The 16944-nt window shown below is 38.7% G+C and overlaps 1 pseudogene; it reads left to right on the forward strand.

Annotated features, from left to right (window-relative positions):
- LOC100346659 (large ribosomal subunit protein eL15-like) overlaps positions 1-16394 on the forward strand; it is a 190095-nt pseudogene extending 173701 nt beyond the window's left edge.
- Positions 16395-16944: the final 550 nt, after the last annotated feature.

A 16944-nucleotide genomic window follows, 5' to 3' on the forward strand; every position in this document is an offset into this window, starting at 1 on the left:
TTAATTTATGTACTTAATTATTTCTATTTTCCTTGAATAGTACCCAATTCCTAAAAGATTTCCTAATAGAAGGAAAGGTTAAAAATGTTACTTCCATATTTTTTCTTGTGAGCACAATACAGTATGTTAATATAGGAAATATTAGGCTTTGTAAGGCTTTAATCATTTGTGAATGTTAACAACCCAGTTGAACAGTGAACTCTAGAAGGTCAGTAGGAATTTATTTTGAGATATATATAAGAGGCAATTCATTAACAGAAACCATTCTACATCATCAACAATCACTCTGAAAGAAAAGTGAGACAATTTTAATGTTTGTTGCTTCAATATTTTATTTTATTTTATTTTTCTCTAACTCCTTCACTCACCTGTCTCCACTTATAAACTTATGCACGTGGTACCCTTAAGACTTACATCAGTTGTAAATGTTTGGCATGGCTTTTTACAAAATTTGCCAAACGTGAATTATGCAAATTTGCCTAAAGCATCTCAAACATAAAAAGAATGAATAATAGTATCTTTATAAATTCATTTTGTACTGTCAGAGTCAAGACTAACATGACCTTGCAACTCACAGTTAGGATTGCATAGGAACTAGTTTTGACAGCTCCATAAAAGAAACAAAAGAGGAATTCTAAAAGTCAAAAATAGACTGCTAGACTGAGGCATGTGAAGAGGAGATGGCTCTTCCTTCGCAAGTTGAACTCTCATTTTTTTTTAAAAGATTTATTTGATTTGTTTGAAAGGCAGAGCTACAAGAGAAGCAGAGGCAGAGAGAGAGAGAGAGAGAGGGAGAGAATGAGAATGAATCTTCTATTTGCTGGTTCACTCCCCAGAAGGCTCTAACAGCCAGAGCTGTGCTGATCCGAAGCCAGGAGCCTCCTTTGGGTGCAGGGGCTCAAGAACTTGGGCCATCTTCCACTGTTTTCCCGCGCCATAGCAGGGAGCTGGATCAGAAGTGGAGCAGCCAGGTCTCGAACCGGTACTCATTTGGGATGCCAGTGCAGCAGGAGGTGACCTCACCTGCTACACCACAGTGCCAGCCCCTAAACTCATTATTACAGAATGACACCTTTCAGGACTTATTGTTTTTCTTAGGTTCTTAAAATTTAAGGTGAAGTTGCCAAAGACTGGGCTTTCATGGAAATGTCTTCAGTAATTAAGGGGAGGGTGCTAAATGTGCAATATTCCTTCTAAGCAGAATTGTTTCTAAATTCAGGGGTATGTTCACACTGTAGTCTATGAGGCAACAGCTGTTCTTAAGAGAATGCTGTCAATGTTGATAAGTTGCTTTTAAAACCAAATCTGTGTGCTGAGCTCATGTTGTTTGGAAAACTATAAAGAACGGAATCTTTAATGCATTTTTCCTCTAAAAAAGGGGAAAAAATCATATCAATTGCAAGCAAAAGCAGAATTCTAAAAGCCACAACCTGGTGAGATCCTAGGGTAAGTTCATTTATATGAGAGAGGGAGGAAAACACAAAGCAGATTGGAATTCTGAGTCCCTGTTCTGTGGGTAACAATTTTAAACTCTGCAAATGCACTGATTGCATTCTTTTAGTCCTTTTTATGGAATGGCTTAGTATAGGACTGAAAACTGTTTTGACTACTTTCCCTTTTGTTTGTTTTCCAGGACATGTTATTTATTATGAATCATTTATTAGTGACCTACTGGCCAAATCAGCCTGGGGCATCGTTTTTCTCTCTATTTCATGTGGTACTTTGGGTATTGTTTAACCAGCAGGGTAGAACAAAGCATATAGTCCAGTGTCTGATGACCTTAGGAAAAATGTGAAAATGTGAGAAATCATGAGAATATGAAAAATTATTTTCTAGGTTAAATGTGAAACCCATTCTTTATCCTGTTCAACTCCATAATTGTTTAATCTTATTCAAGAACTTAGTATAGGCCCAATGGACCATTTAATCACATTCTGATTTTTTAAATTTTTGTTGTCTTTTTTTTTAAATGAATCTTTTTTTTTATTTTTTTTTTATTTTTTGACAGGCAGAGTGGACAGTGAGAGAGAGAGACAGAGAGAAAGGTCTTCCTTTTGCCGTTGGTTCACCCTCCAATGGCCGCCGTGCTGCAGCCGGCGCACCGCGCTGATCTGATGGCAGGAGCCAAGAGCCAGGTGCTTTTCCTGGTCTCCCATGGGGTGCAGGGCCCAAGCACCTGGGCCATCCTCCACTGCACTCCTTGGCCACAGCAGAGAGCTGGCCTGGAAGAGGGGCAACCGGGACAGAATCTGGCGCCCCGACCGGGACTAGAACCCGGTGTGCCGGCGCCGCTAGGCGGAGGATTAGCCCAGTGAGCTGCGGCGCCGGCCCAAATTTTTGTTGTCTTTACCAACTCACCAGTTCCATCTCATAAGCTTGGAGGCCTTTAAGAGTTACAGAATTGGAGTAGTGAAGAATATTTTAAAGATTTTTTTCAGTTCAACTTCTATGAAATACTCATTTCTTTTCAATATCTAACTAATGTACTCTTTGCTTGAACATTACATTTTGGGACTGTTTAGATTGTTAGGAAAATAGCTCTCCTATGAAGCAAATATAGTTTATCCTAAACATTTTGCCTGCTGTTTATAGTTTTACCTTCTGGACTGTAAGAATAATTTCACTTGGTTGCTTAATCAGTGGTGTGAACACAAACTTTAGTAGAGCAGGATATCAAGAATTCAACTAGAAGTCTGCATTTGAGCGTTGGAGGTTTTTTTTTTTTTCTCAAGAAATGGTTGGGAATGCAAGGATTTAGGGAGAGATGATCTATTTAAATTATCTGTATCAAATATTTCCATGACTATTATGTGGAAGAGTGAAATTTTTGATTATAGTTACAAAAAGCAGAATTAGAAACAGCTGGAATTAGAGATAGGCATATTCTGTATGATGATGAAAATAGAATGAATAACTTGGGACATATGAACTTTTCTGCATTAGGAGAATGTTTAAGGTAAGAAAGATAGTGGGATATGATGACCTTTAAGGGGATAGTAATAGTTAATATCAGATTCATAACAGGAATATAAAACAAGTAATATAATTAGAAGATATATAGTACTGTGTGAGTACTAGAATATGAGGCATTCAAAGGTTGGATCATAATAGAGAACTACTATATGTGTAGGGGACGCTGAATCCGGAGAGGCCTAGAGGAACTTTCTGAGCCTGCCTTGAATTTGAAAACCTGACTTTAAGTTTCAAATCCCTGGTAGCAAACACCCCAGCCCCAGGGCGCTTCTGCCTAAGGATCATTAAGGTGGTATAATAGCAGTGGCTAAGACCCTTTTGCATCACAACACCCTACCCCTCTGCTCTGTACCATCTGCTCTGTACCTCAGCTGTATATACACCTCCCTTTTACAGTAAAGTGAGACACTGCTTCGACTGGGCTCCACACTGCGCCTGATTGTCCCCCGGGTTTGGGGAAGGCTGAGTGGCGGGTGGCGCACTTTCCCCTCCTCGGTCAAGGCAAGCTGCGGGCAGCCTGCCTAATTCTCCGGCGGTGGCGAGGAACAGTCACCGCATATGTGAACGAAGAATCAAAGTAAATTTGAGACTTCAGGATAGATGATCAGGCTCAGTTAAAGATTACAGAACAATTATGCATTTCTTAGCTTATATAGTTTATACACAATAAAATACTTTAAATTTACATTTTGGTGAGTTTTCATGTTTTATTAATTTCTACAAGGATACTTCAAAATGTTTGTGGGAGACAGGTGTTGAAGCTGTTAAGGTGCTAGTTAGCATGCCTACATCCCGTATTACAGTGCCTGGGTTTGAGTCCTGGCACTGCTCTCAATTCCAGCTTCCTATCAATGGATCACAGAGATGATGGCTCAGGTAGCTGGGTTCCTGCCACCCATATGGGAGACCTGAATTGAGTTTCTGGCTCCTGGCTTCCGTCTGGCCCAGTCCTGGCCATTGTGGGCATTTGGGGACTGAGCCAGCAGATGGGAGTTCTTATGTCTTTGTCTGTATCTCTGTATCTCTTTATCCAACTGCTTATCAAATAAATAAAAAAGTAAAAAGGCTTGTGGAAAATGGAATTAGAAATTGACTTTACTGTGATAAAAATTTTGAAATCCAAGCATTTTTATAATATGCATTTTCCATTAACTTTTTGAAGGTCCCTCATATAAACAGCACTGGAATTAAGATTTCCACATCTGTACCCCAAAAGCTCCTGTGTGTACCATCCTTGTCAAATCTCACTTAGGTCTGTCTTCATTTATCTAGCCTTATGTTTTTGAAATTTGCACGTATTGTTCTTTCTATTATTAGTTTATTCCTTTTTATTGAGTAGTATTCCATTGAGTGTATATAGTACAATTTGTTTATCCAGTTGATGGTCATTGAAAATTTTTTCTGACTTCTGGCTGTTATGAATAAAGCTGCTTTGAGCATTCATGGCCAAATATTTTTTGTGAACATATGTTTCTCTTGGGTAAATATCTAGAAGTAGAACTTCTGAATCATAGAGAAGGGTATGTTCAGCTTTATAAGAAAATACCAAATTAATTCCTTAAGTGTTCTTGCCATTTTATATTTCCACAGTGTTTGAGAGTACTAACTCTTCTACATCCTTGCCCACACTTGGTATGGTCAGTTGCCTTAATTTCAAACATGCTAATGTGTGTGAGGTAGTGTTTCATTGAGGTTTTAGTTTGCATTTCTCCTGTAAGTAATGATATGGATCTTTCTGTATGCCTATTGGCCATTTGTATATCTTCTTCCATGATGTTGTACTAGTCTCTTTCTAAGGTAGCTTGCACAGAGTAAGGCAGAGCAGTGTTTGCTACTTTTATTATAAGTAAGTTCACCAAATTTTTTCTCTAAAGATTCAGATAGTAAATATTTCCAGCTTTGAAGTTCATATAGTCTCTGATCCAATACTCTATCATTGTAGTATGAAAGCAGCCATATACAATACAGTCTTGCCATCCAATAAAACTTTATCTACAAACAAATGTGGCAGATCAGGTTTAGATGATCAATGATCTATAGAAGTTACAGATCAGTTTTATGGAAAGTAATATCTGTCTATAGCATTGCCTTTGGAAGTTAGAGATAGCATCAAGGGGAAATGGAACTTTGGACTGGGCTTAATTCTGCCAAATAAGTAAGAATTGGTAATAAGAGCTAGGAAAGGGAGAGCTGGGTATTCGCAAGATGACCTTTATACATATCACAAGTTAAGTTTTAAAAATATCACAAATAATTTATAAAAATAATCTGGTGAAGTCTAAATCAGGGTTGAGTAGGAGAGGAGACATTTTCTCTTGAAAGGAAGAAGAACATCCATTTGATTTCTTAAAAGAAATTTCCTTCAGGGAATAGACCATATTTTTCCTAATTATCTCCTAATATTTTGAAAAGCAGCATTTACTTGAAAGCACAAGAAGTAGCATCATCACCAGAAAGTCCCTCTGCATCTGTCATAGTGATACCGTCCTGCTTATTAATAATTTCCAATGTTAATATACTTGTGGGCTCTTGCCACACATTCAGAAAAAAAATTCTGAATACTGGCTCAAATAGACCAGATAACATGGTAAGTTTTTAAGCTTTTTATTCAGTGAGAAATACACAGGAGAGTGAGGGTTTCATTTAAGTCTAGAAGTTGAGTTGAGTCCATACCAGGCAGAGAGCAGGCCAGGAGCCACCTGGAGCAAGATGCAGGCAGGAAAGCAGAGAATGGAGTGGCAATGTGCCCTGATGGCACAGGGCAACAAGGCCAACAAAAGGTCAATAAGGGAAATAAGGGAAGGGGCCCACCATGTTCCAGGCCTTTTATCCACTTCCAAAGGGGAGTGGTTATGTAGCCTGATTGACAGGAGGCCATACAGGTGGGGTCAGGTAAGGCATGAGGTCACACATGGGTGTGGTGCAGGCGTGGTCTTCCAGCTCACAAACCTATTCAATTTTATCCTCTATTCCTGCCTACATCAATAGGAAAAGTATCCAGACGAATGCAGGTAGTTCTGCCTTTCATCTCTCTGCTGCCACTTTATTCTACAGCAAAAAGAGATTTTTATTCTAGTCTTCAGGTCATATGTATTAAAATTCTGTCTTAGTGGCACTAAGTTGCTGTTGCCATGTTGGAGATTGATTCACAGTATATATTACAAACTGAAAATATTGCAAATGGTGAGTTTGGGTCTGAAATATTCATCTCACAAATAATCTGGTAAAGTCTAAATCAGGGTTGAGTAGAAGAGGAGACATTTTCTCTTGAAAGGAAGAACATCCATTTGATTTCTTTTATCCTTCAGGGAATAGACCATATTTTTCCTAATTGACTCCTGATGCCTTTTTCTTTTTTCCTTTACTAATTTCACATTAATTTGAGCAAATGAAAGATAGTATAAATTAACTAATAATGTAAAGAGTAAAAAAGGAGATGTGTAGTCAAATAGATTTTATGATAAACTTAAATTATTCTCAGCAAAATGGCAACCAACTGATTCTGTTGATTCAGACATTTGCAACATCTTGAAATTCTTCCCCTGGCCACATGCCTTCCTATTTGGCCAGACTTTCCTCCTGCCTGCCATGTTTGCTGTTTGCTTCTGTAGGGTTAAAAGAATGCTTTTATTTTCTATCAGAATAAGCTTCTCAGTACTCCTCTTCCCTTGTGCTGGAACCTATAAAGTTCCCTGACAATTCTCAATTTAGAATCACAGGTTGAGTATCTCTTATCAGAAATGCTTGGGATCAGAAGTATTTGAGATTTTTGGAGTTTTTTAGATTCTGGAATATTTACATAGACTTTACCAGTTGAGCATCCTAACATGAAAATCCAAAATGTGGAGTGCTTCAAAATCTAAAAAGTCTTGAGCATCATGTTAGCAATCAAAAACTTTTGAATTTTGGATCATTTAAAAACTTTTGCCACCTTGGAAGCTTCCAGTTTTAAAGAATATTAAGGGAGTAGCATTTCCATCCTCCTGAGCCCATAGTTTATGGTGAAAGCAAGTTCCCTATCCCACCCTTCTGATGGCTTTGTTTTATGGAGAGCAAGCCAGACAGGATAAATTATTGCAACTCAACTTAATTCAAGAAATATATCTTCAACTCAACATCAGGACTTTTGATGTGTTTTTTGTTTTTTGTTTTGTTTGTTTGTTTTTGTCCCTGCCTTGTCACTGAATGTCAAGCTGATAAGTTCTTTTCTTCCCCCAAATTGTGCTTAAAAACCCTGCTACCACCAGCCTCTTTGCGTTTTTTTCCTCTCTTGGAAGGCCCAGTCCATGTTGCTCTTGGCTGGAGGTCTCCGACTCTTGATTTTAAATCTCAAAAAAAAAAAAAAAAATTTTTTTTGGATTAGGGAGCCTCAACCTGTATTTGTCAAATACTTATGTGACAAACATTGTACCAAATTCTGTGGGGGTATAGGAATAGAACATTGCATTTGACTGCTATTTTCAAGTGTTTGAAATCTAACCAGAAGTGAAACAAAGAAGTTTGATAGCTATTAGGGTTATTATATGCATTGGTTATTTTCCCTCAGGCTTCTTAAAATTTCCTTGGTTTATAAACATGTTAGTTTAAAAGTTTTGTGTCTAATTAATTTTTCTGTCATGATGAATTTTTTTAATCAGAGAAGACTATAGACCATAGTCATTGAGATGTAGACATGTCATACACAAATTGATTAGCCAAGTGCATATTTGAAGATAGATTTCTTGAATTAAGTTGAGTTGGTGGAGTGTCAATAAAAACATAGTCTTATTTTGGATAGGCTATTGGGTTTAGAATCACTGTGTAAATAATACATTAGATGAAGGAACTGTATTTCAGAAATATATTTTTCTTGTGCAATAAATCTAGGGTTGTAAAAGCATTTTAGGAATACTTATTATTTTGAATGATTTCACAAAGGTGGGCAACATTTTTTTTGTACAAAGGGCTATTTGGATATTTATAAAATCGTTCATGGGCCACATAGAAGTATCAGCCTAAAAATTAGCCTGCTATAAATTTATTGAATTTGAGCCCTGCCTGTAGTTGCCTTTGCAGGGCCGGGCCAAGTGATTTTGTCAGCTTTATATGGCCTGCTGGCCAGACATTTCCCAACCCTGAAAGGGATTAAAATCTAGATATAGTGAATGTAGTTTTTGATGAAATATACAGAAATTGTTATAATGTAGTCAGAAATATGTAGTTTACTCAGGCTGAGATAATGAGGGTGGGATAAAATGAAACACTTTCTCACTTGTATGTTTTCTGAAGAATAAAGTCAGTTGCCCATTTTAAGTACCAGACCCAGAAGTAAATTACCTTCACTTATGTGACCCTGGCGATTGGATTACATTTCTATGAGCATTCAGAATAAGACTGCTTTATGTTTATCGCACCTGAGACCTTAGAACTTTGACCTTTCCCTTCTATTCTCATCATCACACTGACTCTGAATATTTTAGTTTGTAAAGTAGATTTTCTACTCCTTGTCTGTGGAATCTAGCTAAAAATAAATAAAGGGTCACTTAAAATTTATAGATGTGTGTGCTTTCTCCTCAAAAAAATCACTCAAAAAAATGAAGCATTCCTTGTCTACTCCCATCCCTTCCCACTCCTCCAACCCTTACTGCCTGGCTTCATTGATGCTCTAAGAGCACAAAAGGGTTTTGTCCATCCTATTCTTTATTCATCTTTATCCTTGGTCTTCATCTCTGCAGTTACGAGTCAGAATGGAAGGTATATATTTTTCTCCATAAACTTGTTTTTAAAATTGTTGGTTTGATACTGGTATTTCAGTATAGTCCACTTTACATTGGAGTGTGGATCATAGGTTTTTTTTTTCATTATGTTTTCTCTTCTAACTCTATGTGGGAGGTCAATATGATTGTAATGCACATACCTAAACACAGGTAAATAAATGCACAGGGTGATCTCAGCAACCCTACAGGCTTGAGATTTCCATGCCTTCATAGCCTGATGTCCTTGAAATTGTCATTGAGCTTTGGGTAACCTTTCAGGATGAGATTCTGCTGCCAGTGAAACATAATGGGTTTTGTGTCTTTAGTTATTTGAGTTTACTAAAATGAATATAAATAATCTCTTCTAATGCCTTGGCCTTTTTACAGATGACTATATTTGAAAGAGGTGGAAGAGTAGGGGAAATAACCTTATTTGCTCTCTGATGAATATATGTGAAAATGAATCTTTATTAGGAAGCTCCCTTGTATAAAGATGGCTTAGATATTAAACTATTATCTATAACTTTCCAATCCAGCTACATTATTAGATACATATGCACTGAAAACCATTATGAAGATGTACAGCTAAACACATTTCAAAAGTGGAAATCAATTTAGACTTAATAGATATTTAAGTAATTTCCATTGTGGAAGGTTGTTTTGGAGAGCTATAACACAAAGTGTTTATTCCTATATTAACAATGCAGGTATTAATAAAGTGTGACTGGGTAGATTGTAATATCTGAAAGTACATTAAAGACATTTTTCAGAGTAAAAAAATATGTGTCTTTTAACAGTTTATTAGTTTCAGGGCTTTGGGCGTATTGTTTAGATGAAACAATGGAATTGTTCTCAAGCTTCACTGAAAACATTGAAATGCTCAGGGAGTGGGTGGAGAACATAAAGTTGAGTTTTGTATTAGAAATCTTATGAACTTATACTAAACAGAATAATCGTCTAGATCCTGGAATCAGGAACAGATGCTGAAATAATCTGGAAAGCAGAGTGGGGTATGTCTAGGTGCCAAGAGCTCACCTACATCTAACTCCACTCTGACATCTAAAGAAGCTGGTATTAGATATATTTGCAAAGTTGGGAAAGGTATCTTGGAACCCACCAATGGCTTATATCTCTTAAAGGACCCTGAGCAAGCTTCAGACTAGTGGTGTATCCAACTTTCTTATACATATGAGTCACCTAGGGATCTGGTTAAGAAGTAGATCTTGATTCACTAGGTCTGAGATGAAACTTCAGGGGATCCATTTCTAATTGGCTCCCAAATGATGTTGATACTGTTGGTCCTTGGACCTACTGTAAGCAGCAAAGATCTAGGGAGTATTTTCCAACTACCTAGGGAGGCATCTATAGATGCTGAAAGAACCAGCTAGTGTTTGTATTATTAAGTCGTGGTTGTATTTCCTGGGTAAGGAGAAACTATTCTTCCATGTCTTGAACCCACATGACTGCTGAAAGAGCATGGAAATAATGATAAAGTTGCCAGCAACCCCTGCAGTGGCAGCATTGGGCTCCCTCATGGGCTTGTTAACAGCAACAACAACAACAATTTATGTTTATATGGGACTAGCTGGGCAGACATTGTGCGAAGTACTTCCCATGGGTATTTCATCTTAATCCACACACACACCCTGTGAAAGAGGTACCATAATTATCTACAATTTACATATAAGGAAAAAACCTAGGGGCAATACTGTGTCAAGGTCAGGTGCAACTACTCAGGATTATAATAAGGATTATATGATTACAGAATCTATAGTTTCCATCTGTACTGAGTGGTTGCTGTGTACCATAAACATCTAATTAAATCACACATTGAGAGGAGAAAAGAAGTATTACTGGAAATGCAGAAACTGAGGTCCAGACAGGGTAAATGGCTTGCTCAGAGTCGAATTATTTGTGGTAGAGCAGGTGTTGAAATTTAGGCTGACTCAAAAGCCAAGAGACATCAGGATAATAGTTAATAATAGTTAAAAAGACTTCAGTAGCCACAAAGGACTGTTGATGAGTAATGTGAGAACTATCATGGAGAGTATCTTGAGAATTTGTAGTCCAAGTAACATTATTTTGGAGGAACTCAGGAACCAAAGACATTTTGATTGTCAATCCAAGCCCCTGCCAGTCCCTTCCCAGTGCTCTTATGACTTTGGAAAACAAGGTTTTACAGCATTAAAGAGAAAAAATACATATTTGAACAGTTATATATATATATATGATTTAATATACACCATACAAGATCAGTTACATATTTAACTTTAATAGTCTAGGGAACAGAGCTGATCAGCAAAGGAAGGTTGGTTGGACATAGATACATCTCTATATAGCTGTATAACTGAAGCTTATTCAAAGCTTATTTGCTAGTTTTCTCTAAATTGTTACCAAGATAATTTGCATTGAAATTAAAATAAACAATGGGAAAATTTTTACCTGAGCATTATTTTCTAAAAAAAGCTCTCTCTTCACAAAGGAATATATGACTTAAGGGATTATACTCTAATTAAAATATATGCATCTAAATTAGCTTATTCCTCAAAGTCATGGAGTAATCCAGCTTGAATAACTGCCAAATTCCTGGGTTTGAGTTTCCACAACCTTTTATATTTTCTATCACTTTTAAACAATTACAGAGTTACAGAAAAGTTGCATATATAGTAGAGTTCTTATAGCTTCCCTAATGCTAATATCTTATCATCATAGTATAGTCAAACTGGAAGATTAATAGTACTATGAGGCTGTACTAATCTGTGACCTTGTTTGAATTTTTACAATTTTCCCACTAATAGCTTTTCAATTTTCAAAAAAAAAAAGCTTTGGCCTTATCCTCAATAATCGATCTTAAAAAATATTTTTATTTATTTGAAAGGTAGAGCAACAGAAATAGAAGGAGGGGGGGGAGAGATTCATTTATTTATTTATTTATTTTTTTGACAGGCAGAGTGGACAGTGAGAGAGAGAGACAGAGAAAAAGGTCTTCCTTTTGCCGTTGGTTCACCCTCCAATGGCCGCCACGGCCGGCGCGCTGCGGCCGGCGCACCGCGCTGATCCGATGGCAGGAGCCAGGTGCTTTTCCTGGTCTCCCATGGGGTGCAGGGCCCAAGCACCTGGGCCATCCTTCACTGCACTCCCTGGCCACAGCAGAGAGCTGGCCTGGAAGAGGGGCAACCAGGACAGAATCTGGCGCCCCGACCGGGACTAGAACCCGGTGTGCCGGCGCCGCTAGGTGGAGGATTAGCCTAGTGAGCCGGCGCCGGCCCTGATTTATTTATTGATTGAGAGAATCTTTCATTCACTGCTTCACTCTCCAGATGCATGCAATGGGTGGGGCTTGACCAGGCTGAAGGAATTCAATCCAGGTCTCCCTCATGGATGACAGGGACCCAAGTACTTGAGCTATCTTCTGCTGCCTCCGAGGGTGTGTTTTAGTAGGAAGCTGGATCAGAAGCAGAGGCAGGACTGAATTCCAAGCTAAGTGTCCCAAAGGAGTACCTTAATACATTGTGCCACAAAGCCACCCATCAATGATCATGCTTAATAATTATTAACCAATGAAGAGTGGCAAGTTCAGAGAATACATGCATACAGATAGAGAATATATGCACATGCTCCTTGCTATTATGGGTTGAATTGTGTTCTTCCATAATATGCTGAAGACCTAACCCCCAATACCCATGAATATGACCTTATTTGGGCATTAGATTTTTGCAGATGATTAAGTTAAGATGAGCTGGTTAGGGTTGGTTCTAATCCAATATGACCATGTGCTTACAAGAAGTAGTTTATACTTAGAGACAGACATACACACAGAAAGAATACCATGTGAAGACTCAAGTTGTGCTGCCACAAGCTGTGGATTTGCCAGAAGCTAGAAGAAAGGCTTGGAACAGATTGTTCCCTAATGCCTTCAGAGGAAGCATGGTCCTATCAACACACTGATCTTTGATTTCTGGCCTCCAGAACAGTGAGACAATAAAAGTACATTGTTTAAGCCACTCAGTTTGGGATACTTTGCTATAGCAGTCCTAGTGAGTAGTAAATTTTCTATGCTTTAGCAGTCAGCTGAAGCTTGGGCATTTTTTTCTTTAAGGTGTGGCATTGTTCTTGTTGTGGCAAATAAAAGACACCTGGAGAAGTAATTGGTCAAGCAGGAGCAAGTGCCTGAGATGTGTCAGTACACACTCTTAATGGACTGGCAGCCTGTGCATAAAAGCACAAGGTAGAATCACAAAGGAGACTAATTCATCTGTGCGTTGTGAGAGAGGATGCTTTAAGGTGGTGATTCAAGTGGTTTACCTGGACACTGCTGTGGGTTGGGTGAGACCACCAGGACGAAAGCTGATTTCAACCACTCTCTGCACCTTGTAACTGCTTCTGCATTCACTTCAGTTGTGGCAGAATGGGTCCTTGCCTATCTGTCTTCATGAGACATTTTACAATATTCCTCCTATGTATTCCTTGTGTTATCCCAGAGCTCAGAACAAACACAAGGGTCTTGGTATTTTTTAAGGCATTTCAAAGGGTTTATTACAAATTTGAGGTCATACCTATGAAAAGAAATATAAACCATTTGGAACAAATAAAATACAAATGGAATAGAGGCCCAGATTCCCAATGCAACTGGTTAGAATTGGACTGCAAACCTATGTTTATACTAATTCTTGGGGGTGGCTTGAAGAGTTACAAAGTCCCTTCCAAATTTGAAGTTTCCTCATTTTATGGTCTATCCAGTTAAAAAATCCATTGCGTTTCTGTAGAACTATGTATTGTTACTCTATTACCAAATATTTTATACTGCTTTATCTTATGGATTATGTTTTATAAATAAATAGCACGAAACACAACGTGTATATGTTTTGTTAATGATAGTAATGGATGAGATGATCTATAATTCTAACAATGGATTCATCGGTTAGCACAGGTATCAGGAATTGCTCTTTTATGGGTATCATTTATTGTCACACAATTAGGTTGGGAAAGATAGGCACCATCTTTTTTTTGGGGGGGATGTGCATATTTTCCTGTAAATGTAGAGATAACAAGATAAAGCCTCATTGGGGCATTGAATTTATAAGCAAAATTTCAGAATTGTCCCACATGGTTTAACCTTGTTAACTTAGAGGAATCTAAGAACTGAAAGGATGACTTTTGTTGTTATTTTGTTGTGTATGCTCAGAATTTCGGAGTCTAATCCTTTCTTATATAAAAAAAAAAAAACCTGTGATTTTACTAGGACTAAGCCTGGCCCTAAATATTGATGTCCTCTTACTGCCATGTTTCACACTGGATGACCTTGCAATGCTAGAGGAAGGGAGACTAGCAAATGTCTATACTTCTGCTTCTACTGAACCTTCTGGGTCATTTTAGGAATAGCAGAAAACCCATTAGTCACTAACTCTTCTGGTGGCATAACAGTTCTGTTGAAGAGTGGTGCTTCAGCTTGCTTGAAGCTGTTAGGTTTATTTGGGGGATGGCTTGAAATGTAAGCACTTCAGGCACTAGTTTGGATCATTCAACCTTTATGCTAATGGAAATGGTTGTCTGGGATAGCCTACGTCTGGCTGGACCCTACCAAGTTCAACTGGAACTGAATCAATTTGGGGAATGAAGCAAGTATAACAGCTGTTTGACTTCCACATTCAGCTAGCTGTGAAGCTTCCAATTTACCTGGCAATGTGTGTTTTGAATAAATAGGAAAAGTTGTCCAAAATTTTTATCTCTGGGTTAAAATTCCCAGAGAAATAGTTAGCTTTCCAGGAATCCTCTCCAAGTTGTAATAAACCACCTGCCTTCTGCAGGCATAATCCACAGAAGTAGAACACTGGCCAACAAAATACTCACATTTAATTTAATTTAATTACTTCGTCTAGCCTCCTCTCATAACTCTGTAAACAGGTGAAGTGGTCATCTTCTTATTTAGTTGTTAAGGTGTTACTGTTGGATTTCGTGAGTTACATTTATTTTTGTTAAAAAGAAGTGGCTGTAATAAAATCATTTGAGCATGACTGTAAAGAAATATATCAGGACTCACTACTTAAAAATATGTTTCATCAAAGAAATAATTTGAGGGAGTTTGTAATTGAGTGCCCGGATTGATAAGTGGCTTTAAGAAACCAAGTTTTATATGAGGTAGTGGAAATTTAATATCCAAAAAGAAATCAAAGGAAATGAAACATACTGGAAAGAAGACTTTAGAACTGCTTCATTATCTGGCAGGGATCTGACATTATCTTAAGCAGAATGTCTTGATTGCCAGGCATCTGCATAATATATATATTTTTTTATTAATCCTTCTGTTGATTTACAACCGCTACCTTCTCACATCTCCTTTGTCTGTAAATGTAGGTAATCTGGGATCAGCAAACTTGAAATGTCCTGATTTTTTAATTGCATTTGATCACACTGGACACTATGGTAGATCACAAAGGGGGTCACTCCCACCCTTTTCCTTATCCTTATGAAACAGAAAATTAAGTCCTCTTCCCTGGTGTTTCTTGTGGAGAAATGTCTGGTTTGTACGTGTGTGTGTGTGTGTGTGAGAGAGAGAGAGAGAGAGAGAGAGAGAGAGAGAAAGGGAAGTAGAATCTGTACCAAAGTACATTATTTTGAGGCAATTTTGAGCTATTAAATGGGTGTCCCCTACATTGATTGAGATTTTTCTTTGTATTCTCTGGTGCAATGGATACAGTATTTCCAAGAGCTACTTTATGTGTATAAAATTGTGACTTTCTGTAGTTCATCATATTTATCTTTCTTTTTAAAAAAGATTTATTTATTTATTTATTTGAAAGTCAGAGTTAGGGAGAAACAGAAATCTTTCATCCATTGGTTTACTCTCCAGGTGGCCGTAATGGCCGGAGCTGGCCCCACCAGCAACCAGGAGCTTCTTTAAGTCTCCAATGTGGGAGAAGGCACCCAAGGACTTGGGCCATCCTCTGTTACCTTCCCAGGTACATTGGCAGGGAGCCGGAATAGAAATGGAACAGCTGGGACTGGAACCAGAGCCCATATGGGATGCTGGTATTGCAGGCAGTGTCTTTACCTCTTATACCACAGCACTGGCCTCCATCATAGTTCTCTTTTAAGCTTCTCAATATTTCTAGTGGCAAAAAACTTATATGAGTGAGCTCTGGACACAAAGTTATGCAAGGTTTAAGTGTACTTAATTAAGAATTCCTTGACCTCTTTCTAGATTCTTCTTAAGATAGCAGCCAAGTTCCAGGGTTTACATAGACTTACCGATTTAACTGGTCATTGCAGGGTGCCCCAGGGCTGGTAGCGGTTACAGAGGTGGCACCAGGCCTCAGCTGTGGTCATGTGCCCTACACTGGTGTCTACTGGGTTGGAATTTTCTATCTGTCCTCATTGGCATCAAGCATGGCATCTGTGTCCCCTCTGGCATTCTGGGTCTCATTAATGCCAAGTGAGAAGATAATTGATTTCTCTGCAGGATGTGTAGTGGTGGCAGGGAGCAAGTGCAAGACTGAAAGGTCAACTCTGGTCCATTTCTGTTTATGCGGTGGTGGCTCAGGGATCTCTAGGAACCTCTGTGGACTGGTTCCCTTCCCTTCTCAGCTGTCAGAACCTTTTCTTTTCTTCACACCTCACAGAGACTGGCTCTGCCATGGCAGTTACTCTTGCAAGGTAATGGTTACCTTACCATGTGTTCAGTTTTAATCTCATGTGCTAATGACATGGGGTCATGTGGTTAAAAGGAAGTACAGGATGGGATGAGAGTCCATATAGATGTTCACAAGCACATTAGTTACTGCTTCAAGCGTATATCCTACATAGGAGACTACCAAGTGGGCTCAAGGAGGTCTCAGGTGCTGTGAAGAAGAATCCTGTTACCAAAACTGGAAGTAAGCAGAATGCAATAAGCTGTGAGGAGATACCATGTGGAGGTGGTCCTGGCATGGGACTTGGGATAGGTTTGAAGGGAAGGGGCATATTGTCATGGACAAGTGGGATGGGCTGACCATGGGCAGAGTTACAGAGATGGAGAGAGGTCTTCCATGTGCTGGTTCACTCCCCAGATGGCCTCAACAGCCGGAGCTGCACTGATCCAAAGCCAGGAGCCAGGACTTCTTCCAGGTCTCCCACACAGGTGCAGGGGCCCAAGCACTTGGGCCATCTTCCAATGCTTTCCCAGGCCATAGCAGAGAGCTGGATCGGAAGAGGGGCAGTCAGAACATGAACATGAGATGCTGGCACTGCAGACAGTGGC

Source organism: Oryctolagus cuniculus, chromosome X (assembly GCF_964237555.1).
Source record: "Oryctolagus cuniculus chromosome X, mOryCun1.1, whole genome shotgun sequence".
Classification (NCBI taxonomy): Eukaryota; Metazoa; Chordata; class Mammalia; order Lagomorpha; family Leporidae; genus Oryctolagus; species Oryctolagus cuniculus.